Below are 12,540 nucleotides of genomic sequence, written 5' to 3'. Positions count from 1 at the left end.
GCTGATTGGAAGGGCACACTAGCAGGATGAATGGCAGAGCAGCAATAGCAGGAGTTTATATGAGCAATCTGAAAGGCACATGATAGATACATCACAAAGAAGAAAAAGTATTCTAAAGGGAGAATGAGGCAACCATAGCTGACAAGGGAACTCAAAGCCAACATAAAAGCAAAAGATAGGGCATATAATAGAGCATTAATTAGCAGGAAGGTTAGAGAATTGGGAAACCTGTTTAAAGAAAAACAACAGAAGGCAACTAAAAAAGCCACAAGGAGTAAAAGATTAAATATGAACCTAAACTAGCCAACAGTATCAAAGAGAATACCAAAAGTTATTTTCAGATATACAGTGTAAAAGAGAGGCAGGAGTGGATTTTGGACCACTGGAAATTTACACTGGAGATGTAGTAATGGGGGACAAGGAAATGGTGGATGAGATAAATAAGTATTTACATCAGTATTCACCGTAGAAGGAACTAGCAATATGACAGAAATTTGAGAGTGTCAGGGGCAGAGTGAGTGCAGTTGCTAACACTAGGGAGAAAGTTCTTGGGAAACTCAAAGGTCTAAAAGTAGATAGGTCACTTAAACCAGATGGTCAATGTCACAGAGTTCTGAAAGAGGTGGCTGAAGAGATTCTGGAGGCATCACTAGATCCTGGCATGGTTCCAGAGAAATGGAAAATCACAAATGTCTCTCTACTCACTAAGAACGGAGGAAGGCTGAAGAAAGGATATAATAGGCCATTTATCCTGTCCTCAGTGGTTGGGAAGATGTTGGAGTCAATTGTTAAGGTTGTGGTTTCAGAGTACTTGAAGGCGTATGATAAAATAGGCCAAATTCAGCATGATTTCTTTAAGGGAAAATCTTGCCTGACAAATCTGTTAGAATTCTTTGAGGAAGTAAGAAGCTGGATAGACAAAGGAGAATGAGTGGATGTTGTGTCCTCTCTGCCTCTGTAATTCCCATGCATATCCTGTGCATTGAAGCTCCATACTAGGTTGTGATGCAACCAGTCAGAAATCTCTCCACTGTAGAGTCAGATTAATACAACATGGAAACAAGCCCTTCATCCCAAACTAGTTCATGCCAACCACAGTATCCTCCCTTCAACAGAGTGCCACGCATGAGGCTGCTTAACAAGATAAGAGCCCATGGTATTACAGGAGAGATATTAACCGATGGAACATTGGATGATTGGCAGGAAGCAAAGAATGGTAATAAAAGGAGCCTTTTCTGATTGACTTCTAATGTCTAGTGGTGCTCCACAGGGTCTGTGTTGGGATTGCTTCTTTTAACTTTGATGACTTTGTGACCAGGTTTGCAGATGATACTAAGATCAGTGGAGGGTCAAATGGTATTGAGAAAGCAGACCATCTGCAAAAGGACTTGGACAATGGGCAAAGAAGTGACAAATGCAATACAATGCCAGGAAGTGTATGGTCATGCACTTTGGTAGAAGGAATAAAAACATAGACTATTTCCTGAACAGAGTGAAGATTCAACGATTTGCAGTGCCAAGGGACTTAGGAGTCCTCGAGCAGGATTCCCTAAAGGTTAATTTGCAGGTTGAGTCGCTGGTGAGGAAGGCAATTGTAATGTTAGCATTCATTTCAAGAAGAACAGAATATAAAAGCAAGGATGTGATGCTGAGGCTTCGTAAGACACTGGTGAGGCCTCACTTGAAGTATTGTGAGCAGTTTTAAGCCCCTCATTTAAGAATGTATATACTGACACTGGAGAGGGCCCAGAGAAGGTTCACAAGAATGATTCCAGGAATGAAAGTGTTATCATACGAGTATCAGTTTATGGCTCTGGGCCTCTACTCACTGAAATTCAGAAGAATGAAGGGGGAGCTCATTGAAAACTATTGAATGTTGAAAGGCCTAGATAGAGAGGATATGGAGAGGATGTTTCCTATGGTGCAGGAGTCTAGGACCAGTGGGTGCAGCTTTAGGATATGAGGAGGAATTTCTTTAACCAAAGGATAGTGAATCTGTAGAATTCATTGCCAGAGGAGGCTGTGGAGGCCAGGTCATGAGGTGTATTTAAGGCAGAGGTTGATGGGTTCTTGATCAGTCAGGGCATGAAAGGTAGCAGGGAGAAGGCAAGAGAGCGGGGTTGAGACTGAAATGGATCAGCCATGATGAATGGCCTAATTTTGCTCCTCTGCCTTATGATTTTATGATATCAAGAAGCTGTTGAGGGATGTTCCATCATGAGCAGAACCCTCACTACTACTGAGGACATCTTCAAGAGGCGATGCCTGAAGAAGGCAGCATCCATCACTAAGGACCTTCACCATCCAGGACATGCCCTCTTCTCATTACTGCCAATGTGGAGGAGGTACAGAAGCCTGAAGGCCCACGCTCAATGATTTAGGGATCATCCTCTGCCATCATGTAACCCAGGTTAATTAAACCCAAAGATGTAATGTTAAAAAGCTCCACCTGTAAAAGGATGAAAAAGAGGTTTACGAAGTTTAAAAAAAAGAACTTGGGGGATAAAAAGCTATGCAGGAATGAGGCACGGCTGCCGCAGTGAAAGAGAAAGGCAGTAAACTATTAGAAACTAAAGATATAAGCTGTTAAAAGTGGAATTAGAAGGGAGTACCTCCATCCTGCTTACTAGAAAACCTCAGGGTGAAAGCACTGGAGGAGAGACAATATCAACAAAAGATTTATTGAAGCTTTGGCTATAACAAGCAGCAGCTGTAACGAGACTGAGACGAATGACCAAGATTTCCGTCGTGTAACCAGGAATTATTTCTGTTAAATCACACCTGTTAAATCAGGGTTTTTTTTGTATAAGTTTGTAAATCAACTTTCTGTGGATGATCAACTATTTCATCCACAAAACAAGCAACAAGATGGCAAGCCACCCCAAGCAAAGGAACAAAACGTTTCATGACAAAGAGGATTTAATTCGGTTGGATTTTCATTCGAAGGATTCAAATTTGATTTTCTGTAAGAACTGATTATTTTTGCAAAGACTTTGATAAGGTACAGAATGAGATTTACTTTGTTTAAAAGTTATGATGTTGGAGAATTGTCCTGAAAAGAGTTAAACTGTATATATATAATTTTTGAACTTGAATTTGAATTTGTATATACACTGACTGGAACTTAAATTGAAATTAACCATGATACTTAAGAATAGGAATTCACTTAGTTTTTTTTTAACTAATAGGGATATATAAAAAGGAAAAGTTAGTCTGCAAACCTTTAAATAGGAAATAATACTAGATCTAATTAGTTAGAGAAATTGGAGTAACAAAGGTTATTCTAATGAATGTCACCCGATACTAACAGAACAGGAATTTGGTTTTTGTTGATATCTGAGATTTGGAACCTAACAGAATGTTGAAATATGAATTGTTCTTACTCATGTAAATATTTTAGAAATCTTGGTTTTTTTAAATATAAACAAAACTTACCTCCAGAAGTAAGTGTTTTCTATTTACTTCCTCCTTTCAATATCTAGAGCTTTTGATGGCCTACTAGTACCTAGTGTGGCATTATGTAATTTGATTTTCAAATAAAGAGTGCGGTGACCAGTCATATGAGATAAGACAAGCACAACACAGGTGTTACTATCAGATTTTTGGACCATGAATCCATGACCACCATCTTTCTTTCTACAATATTTTTATTCAGAAGAAAAAAAACAAGATTTACAGAGTGCAACACATAGATACATCTCAACATAACTTGTGTGCATTCATATATTGTAATAAAATTGATCAAAATGTTATAGCATAACACATAAAGGTATACCACTCTGTAATCAAAAATTTGAAGATAAGTCATACATCATAAAAGACATTTTTTATATAAAAAAATGTCAACCCCCTACCAACTATCAAAGAAAAAAGCTGATGGATGACAATGGATAATTAGAAAAAAAAACATATTCACTTAAGAAGAGAAGATAAAAATATACATAAAAGTCTGTGCACTGTTAAACTTTATAAATTGGAGAAGTAATTTAGGAAAAGTCCCTGACCACCATCTTGATATTGCTTTTGTTTGCAGTATGCATTTATTTGTATAATTTATAGTAATCTACGTCTTTGCGTTGTACTGCTGCTGGAAAACAAATTTCACATTGTGTAAGTCAGTGATAATACATCTGATTCTGAAGATGCAGGACTCTGCTATGACTAACCCATGCAATGCTGTCCTGATGACTGACCAGAAACAAGTGCATATTTTGTGTGAGCTATGTCCAGCCTTTCCCTTTGATCTCCACTGTGTTAATATCACCTGGATGCCATACTCAGTCAATGCTGTCAAAGACCCTTTTCTCCATGTTTGAACATGCAGTCAGATCATTAGCTGAATGAACAAGGTACAACAAAATCTGAGTACTGCTTCACACCATGAAGCCATGGCAAGTTCCATAAAGGACATAGTGAACATAATGGGTTTGTACAAAAATCCTGTCGTTTCATGTTCACTATTTACCATGTATCTTATTTTTCTAGTTTATTTTACAAGCCTTTGCTACGGTTTTGATCACTTCTTAGAATCATCGCTCCTTAGAATCAGTCCAGGTCCACAGATCAGAAACATAATAGATTCTGCAGATGCTGGAAATCCAGAGTAACACACACAAAATATTGGAGGAACTCAGCAGGTCAGACAGCATCTATGGAGAGGAATAAAGAGTCCTGATGATGGATCGTGGCCCGAAACGTCGACTCTTTATTTCTCTCTATAAATACTAACTAACCTCCTGAATTCCTCCAGCATGTTGTGTGCATGTGTTACTCAGGCTTCCAGATCCAGAAAAATAAACATGAGCCTACATGTCCACAGTACACCTGAGTAATGCCTTGGTCAGCATCTGCCTCCTGAGAAGCAGCCTCCTCAAAGTTCTTTGAGATTTAAGACAAATTCTTCACTTAGAAACATAGAAAACCTACAGCACAATACAGGGTCTGCAGTCCACAATGCTGTGTCAAATATGTACCCACAACCCTCTATTTTTCTGAGCTCCATGTACCTATCCAAGAGTCTCTTAAAAGACCCTACTGTATCCACCTCCACCACAGTTGCCGGCAGCCCATTCCAGGCACTCGCCACTCTCTGCATAAAAAACTTACCCCTGACATCTCCTCTGCACCTTCTTCCAAGCACCTTAAAACCGTGTCCTCTCATGTTAGCCATCTTAGCCCTGGGAAAAAGCCTCTGATTATCCACACGATCAATGCCTCTCAACATTTTATACACCTCTATCAGGTGTTATGATCCCAGCCCCCTCCTTTGTGAGAATCGCCAGAGCCCTAGTGAAGAGGGAGTCAATGACCCAAGAGAAGAGAGAGATACGTGCGGTGTCCCTCGTTTCATGGCGAGGCAAAGCTGGCGACTGTGGTCATTGTCTCGTGGAGACACCTTTGTGAATTGGGAACTGTACTACGTGTATACCCTCAGGGCAATGTGGGTGGAGAGATAGAGAGAGATTGCATCATCCCAACCTGATTGACATCTGAGACCCCGTGAGTTCAGATAAAAGAGGGGTTGTAAAGATGGCCCTCCAGCCGCACCAGAAGACACGCTAGAAATCCTGCGACAGCGTTTTAATAGCGACAGCCGGTGGTGGGGTTCGTGTGTGTCTTTTCCTTGCCTGGGATTGGCGACCTCACCACGAAAGAACGGCTTAGCTACAGGGGAGGCCACAAGTGAGCGTCCATTCCCCAACGAGACTCCGACGAATCGAACTCCTAAAGGTTGGAAAAACCCGCCGGGTAACTGTTTCATTTAATCTCTATCTCTCTCTCTTTAACAAAGTGCACCAACGCGACACCACAAAAGACGGCAGCTGGTGGAACTGCAGTGACCGCAAGAGACTTTCAGATATACAGCGGACAATATATACATTACCCCTAGACAACGATAGAGTTTATTTCTTATTGATTATTACTATACCTGCGCTTTAGATTGAGTATTGATGACTTATGTTATCTGAATGTTTGTATTAACCTTACTTTTGTGCCCCTTTATAAATAAAAACGTTTGAAAATGGTACCATCAGACTTCAGCGGACCTCTCTATCTTTGCTGGTAAGTGATCCGGTTACGGGATACGTAACACAAGTCAATCGCTCCTAGGAGAAAAGGCCGAGCTCACTCAACCTACTCTCATAAGGCATGCTCCCGAATCCAGGCAACATCCTTGTAAATCTCCTCTGAACGCTTTCTATAGTTTCCACATCCTTCCTGCAGTGAGGCGACCAGAACTGACCACAGTACTCCAACTGGGGTCTGACCAGGGTCCTATATAGTTGCAACATTACCTCTTGGCTCTTAAACTCATTCCCACGGTTGATGAAAGTGAATACACCATATGCCTTCTTAACCACACAATCAACCTGTGCAGCAGCTTTGAGCGTCCTATGGCATCAGACCTTAAGATCCCTCTGATCCTCCACACTGCCAAGAGTCTTGCCATTAATATTATATTCTGCCATCATATTTGACCTACCAAAATGAACCATCTCACACTTATGGGTTGAACTCCATCTACCACTTCTTAATCCTAAGTTTTTCATTCTATCGATGCCCCACTGTAAACTCCGACAGCCCTCCACACTATCCACAACACCCCCAACCATTGTGTCATCAGCAAATTTACTAACCATCCTTCCTCTTCCTCATCCAAGTCATTTATAAAAATCACAAAGAGAAGGGGTCCCAGAACAGATCCCTGAGGCACACCACTGGTCACCGACATCCATGTAGAATATGACCCATCTACAACCACTCTTTGCCTTCTGTGGGCATTACAATTCTGGATGCACAAAGCAAGGTCCCCATGGATACCATGCCTCCTTACTTTTTCAATAAGCTTTGCAAGGGGTAGCTTATCAAATGTCTTACTGAAATCCATATATACTACATCTACTTCTCTACCTTCATCAATATATTTAGTCACATTCTCAAAAAATTCAATCAGGCTCATAAGGCACGACCTGCCTTTCACAAAGCCATGCTGACTATTCATAATAGTATTATGCCTCTCCAAATGTTCATAAATCCTGCCTCTTAGGATCTTCTCCATCAGCTTACCAACCACTGAAGTAAGATTCACTGGTCTATAATTTCCTGGGCTATCTCTACTCCCTTTCTTAAATAAGGAAACAACATTTGCAACCCTCCAATCCTCCAGAACCTCTCCCATCCCCATTGATGATGCAAAGATCATTGCCAGAGGCTCATCAATCACCTCCCTCTCCTCCCACAGTAGCTTGGGGTACATCTCGTCTGGTCCCAGTGACTTATCCAACTTGATGCTTTCCAAACCTCCAGCACATCCTCTTTCTTAATGTCTGTATGCTCAAGCTTTTCAGTCCGCTGTAAGTCATCCCTACAATTGCCAAGGTCCTTTTCCATAGTGAATACTGAAGCAAAGTATTCATTAAGTACTCCGCTACCTCCTCCAATTCCATACACACTTTTCCACTGTCACTCTTGATTGATCCTAATTTCTCACATCTTGTCCTCTTGTTCTTCACATACTTGTAGAAATTTACCTTTTAGACAATGAAATAATACTTTATTGCATGTAAGCAACATTTATCAAAAAGCCAAAGGTAATTGGAGATGATGACAAAGAAATAATAGACAAAATTATTTCACAGGTGGCATGGTAGCATCTCCTGCCGCTGTCTGTAAGGAATTTTGACATTTTGACATAAGAGGATGTAGGGTGACTTGGATAGGTTAGGTGAGTGGGCAAATTCATGGCAGATGCAATTTAATGTGGATAAATGTGAGGTTATTCACTTTGGTTGCAAGAACAGGGAAACAGATTATTATCTGAATGGTGACCGATTAGGAAAAGGGGAGGTGCAACAAGACCTGGGTGTCATTGTACACCAGTCATTGAAGGTGGGCATGCAGGTACAGCAGGCAGTGAAAAAGGCAAATGGTATGTTGGCATTCATAGCAAAAGGATTTGAGTACAGGAGCAGGGAGGTTCTACTTCAGTTGTAAAAGGCCTTGGTGAGACTGCACCTAGAGTATTGTGTGCAGTTTTGGTCCCCTAATCTGAGGAAAGACATTCTTGCCATAGAGGGAGTACAAAGAAGGTTCACCAGATTGATTCCTGGGATGGCAGGATTTTCATATGAAGAAAGACTGGATCGACTAGGCTTATATTCACTGGAATTTAGAAGATTGAGGGGGGATCTTATTGAAACATATAAAATTCTAAAGGGATTGGACAGGCTAGATGCAGGAAGATTGTTTCCAATGTTGGGGAAGTCCAGAACGAGGGGTCACAGTTTAAGGATAAAGGGGAAGCCTTTTAGGACTGAGATGAGGAAAATCTTCTTCACACAGAGACTGGTGAATCTGTGGAATTCTCTGCCACAGGAAACAGTTGAGGCCGGTTCATTGGCTATATTTAAGAGGAAGTTAGATATGGCCCTTGTGGTTAAAGGGATCGGGGGTATGGAGAGAAAGCAGGTACAAGGTTCTGAGTTGGATGATCAGCCATGATCATACTGAATGGCGGTGCAGGCTCAAAGGGCCGAATGGCCTACTCCTGCACCTATTTTCTATGTTTCTATTCTCCTCACGACTACATGGATTTCCTCAGAATGCTCCAGTTTCCTCCCACATTCCAGAGATGGATGATTAGGACACTGAAGAGTGCAGTAGAACAGAGGGATCTTGGAGTACAGATACATAATTCCCTAAAAGTGGCATCACAGGTAGATAGGGTTGTAAGGAGAGCTTTTGGTACATTGGCCTTTATAAATCAAAGTATTGAGTATAAGAGTAGGAATGTAATGGTGAGGTTGTATAAGACATTGGTGAGACCGAATTTGGAGTATTGTGTGCAGTTTTGGTCACCTAATTACAGGAAGGGTATTAATAAGGTTGAAAGAGAGCAGAGAAGGATTACAAGGATGTTACTGGGACTTGAGAAACTGAGTTACAGAGAAAGGTTGAATAGGTTAGGACTTTATACCCTGGAGTGTAGGAGAATGAGTGGTGATTTGATAGAGGTGTATAAAATTACGATGGGTATAGATAGAGTGAATGCAAGCAGGCTTTTTCCACTGAGGCTAGGGAAGAAAAAAACCAGAGGTCATGGGTTAAAGGTGAAGGGGGAAAAGTTTAAAGGGAACATTAGGGGGGGCTTCTTCACGCAGAGAGTGGTGGGAGTGTGGAATGAGCTGCCAGATGAAGTGGTGAATATGGGCTCACTTTTGACATTTATGAAAAACTTGGACAGGTATATGGATGAGAGGGGTTTGGAGGGATATGACCCGGGTGCAAGTCAGTGGGACTAGGCAGAAAATGGTTTGGCACAGCCAAGAAGGGCCAAAAGGCCTATTTCTGTGCTGTAATGTTCTATGGTTAGTTAATTGTGGGCATGCTATGTTGGCACTGAAGCAGGAGTGCAGGCTGCCCCCAGCACATTCTTGGACTGTTGGTCGTTGAGGTAAAATGATGTATTTCAGTGTATTTCAATGTACATGTGACAAATAATGATAAACATTAATATAAGACATCAGTGTCTGTGGGAAAGACTACTTTTGGCTGTCATAAAAATACAATGCTGACAAATAAATCTAATTGAGAAGTCAGGAGAAATATAATTGCCCGATAGGGTTAGAATCTGTTCCCATGAGTCTGGTTAAAGAGATGGAAGGGAACAGTGAGAGGGGAAGAATAGGAGGGTGTCATTGAAGGGACAGGAGTGACTGATGGGGAATGATGTGATAGAAGAAGGTCAAGGGAGAAGGACAAAGTGGCAAAAGAACAATAAGGAAGGGTTTTAAAGGTTACAGGAGAGATGGGAAAGGAAAGGAAAAGATGTGAGCCCAAACCAATGACTGCAGCAGCCATAGCTGGTAATATTGTTGAGAAGCCCACAGGAACAATCCTGGCCTCAGCAAGTGCAGGACTGAGATTGCTCCAATTGCGCCTAGAGATTTGAAAGGTTGAATGGCCTCTCTGATCAAAAAGGGAATATGAATATATAAAAAACACAAGCGATTCTGCAGATGCTGGAAATCTTGTGGAACACAAAATGCTGGAGGAACTCAGCAGATCAGGGAGATTTGGAGGGAAATGAACAGTTGATATTTTGGGATGAGATCTTTTCATCAGGACTGGAAAGGAAGGTGGAGGAAGTGAAGAAGAACAAGCTGCTAGGTGATAGGTGAGTCCAGGTGGGTGGAGGGGGGGGGAAGGGAATGAAGTGAGAAACTGTGACGTGATGGGGGGAAAAGATAAAAGGGTTGGGGAAGGAATCTGAAGAAGAGGAGAGTGGATCAGGGGAGAAAGGGAAAGATGAGGGACACCAAAAGGAGGTGATGGCAGTTGAGGAGAAGACAAGGGATAAGAATGGAGCCAGAATGTGGAATGGAAAATGAGAGAAGAGGGAAGGAGCTGAAATTACTGGAAATTAGAGAAATCAAGTTCATGAACATGTAAATTTTCACTTGCATCCTTGGGACACCCTCTTCTTTGATGCTTTGATATTCCTTGTGATTGTATTTCAGAGCTCATTGCCTTACATGAACTGAAATGAGTACTTAAGCTTCTGGTTAATATCACAAGGCAGCACATTCAATTATTTCTACTCCATTTCTGATCCAATATCTATCAGTCAGAGCCAAGATAAAACAGCCCCTCACCCATTGAACTCACCATTGAATCTTCATTAATAAGTGAAGTTGCTATTAACTGCCCAACATCAAAACTGAGGTGTTGTCCGTGACAAGTGCATGTACATAAAAAATTATATGACAAATCTGAACAAGTACACTTAATTTAATAGTACTTAAACCATGTCCAACTAATAACACTCAGAGTGTTTCTCTACTAGAGTTATTGATCCTGTCATCACTTGAGAGTTATCCTTTTATATAAATTGCACAAACAGAAGTTAATCAAAATTCAATAAAAATGAAATTTAACCAGTATATATCATCCATTTACTTGTTGAATTCAATGACCTTGGATCTCCAAATACACAGGTGATCCTGTCATCAGAAAGCATCAAGTTATGTTTTTTAAGAATACCACTGGGAAAAAAACAAATGTGCTTGGTGCTTAACTACATCAGCATGTTCTTCATATGTTGCCAGACATAGTGGGTAAATTCACACACCTCATTCAAATTCTTTGTAGAACCCAGAGCCATCCTAACTTCCAGTAAAGACGGTGCTGAGCTGCAGTTTCTGTCGACATTGTGGCTCAGGCATAGTTGTGTTTTTAAGTTTGTGGGGCTAGTTTTGGGAACAGAGAGTGAAGTTAGGGGTCAGGTTAGGATTTAGGGATAGAATGTAGAAGAGTTAGAAGTCAGACCTTTGCTCCTGTTCAAAGGCCAGCAATATGGACAGGTGACAAAGGACAGTTTTTTATTGATTCTATTGCATTTCTTTGTTTTTCTGTGAAGGCCCACAAGAAAATGAATCTGAGTAAATGGTGACATATACAGTACATACTTCGATAATAAGTTGACTTTGAACTTAGAACTTCAAATATAGATACAGGGCTGTTCCCAATTGATGGGTCCTGGAAAGTACGAGGGCCTGGAGTTGAAGCCTAGACTTAGGAGTACCATTATCCAGGGGTTGATGCCAAGTCAAAACCTGATGGCTGTATAACCATATAACAATTACAGCATGGAAACAGGCCATCTTGGCCCTTCTAGTCCATGCCAAACGTTTACTCTCACCTAGTCCCACTGACCTGCACTCAGCCCATAACCCTTCATTCCTTTCCTGTCCATATACCTATCCAATAGCCTAGAGATTGGAGGCCCAGAGGCCTGCCCTGGAGTTGGAGTCCTGTTCATGTGTGTGGATAGGGAAGGAGGGTGGGTGAGAGGAAAGGGGCTTGTTTTGCTGTTGTTGTTTTGTTGCTTGTTGTGTTCCGTGTTGTTCTGCTGAGCATTGTGGGTGTGCTGTGTTGGTGCCAGAATGTTTGGTGACACTTGACGGATGCCTCCAGCAAATCCTTAGGAGAAACATACACAGTTCCTTAGGTGTGTTGGTTGTTAACACAAATGATGCATTTCACTGTGTGTTTCAATGCACACACTTGATCAATAAATATGAATCTGACATAGATGATGATGATGAAGAGTGTACTGTTCACTGGACTTTCTGACAAGCTGGTCTGGGAGAAACATGGTAAGATCTTATGTCATGAAATCAGCTGAGTGCCTACACTTTTAGGTACCCCTGTCCCCCGGATCATTAATGATTATACATTAGATCAATAATCTTCTCAGCCAATCATGTGGTAGTAACTCCATGATCGAGAGGTTCAGTTGTTGTTCACACCAAACATCAGAATAGGGAAGAAATGTGATCTTAGTGACTTTGACCACGGAATGAATGTTGGAGCCAAATGGGATGGTTTGAGTATCTGATGACTTCTTGGGATTTTCATACACAACAGTCTCTAGAGTTTACAGAGAATGGTGTGAAAAACAAAAAAAAAATTCAGTGAGCAGCAGTTCTGTGGGTGAAAATGCCTTGCTAATGAGAAAGGTCAGAGAAGAATGGTTCA

This window comes from Hemitrygon akajei, chromosome 1 (genome assembly GCF_048418815.1).
Source record: "Hemitrygon akajei chromosome 1, sHemAka1.3, whole genome shotgun sequence".
Taxonomy (NCBI): Eukaryota; Metazoa; Chordata; class Chondrichthyes; order Myliobatiformes; family Dasyatidae; genus Hemitrygon; species Hemitrygon akajei.
This window is presented reverse-complemented; position numbering follows the sequence as displayed.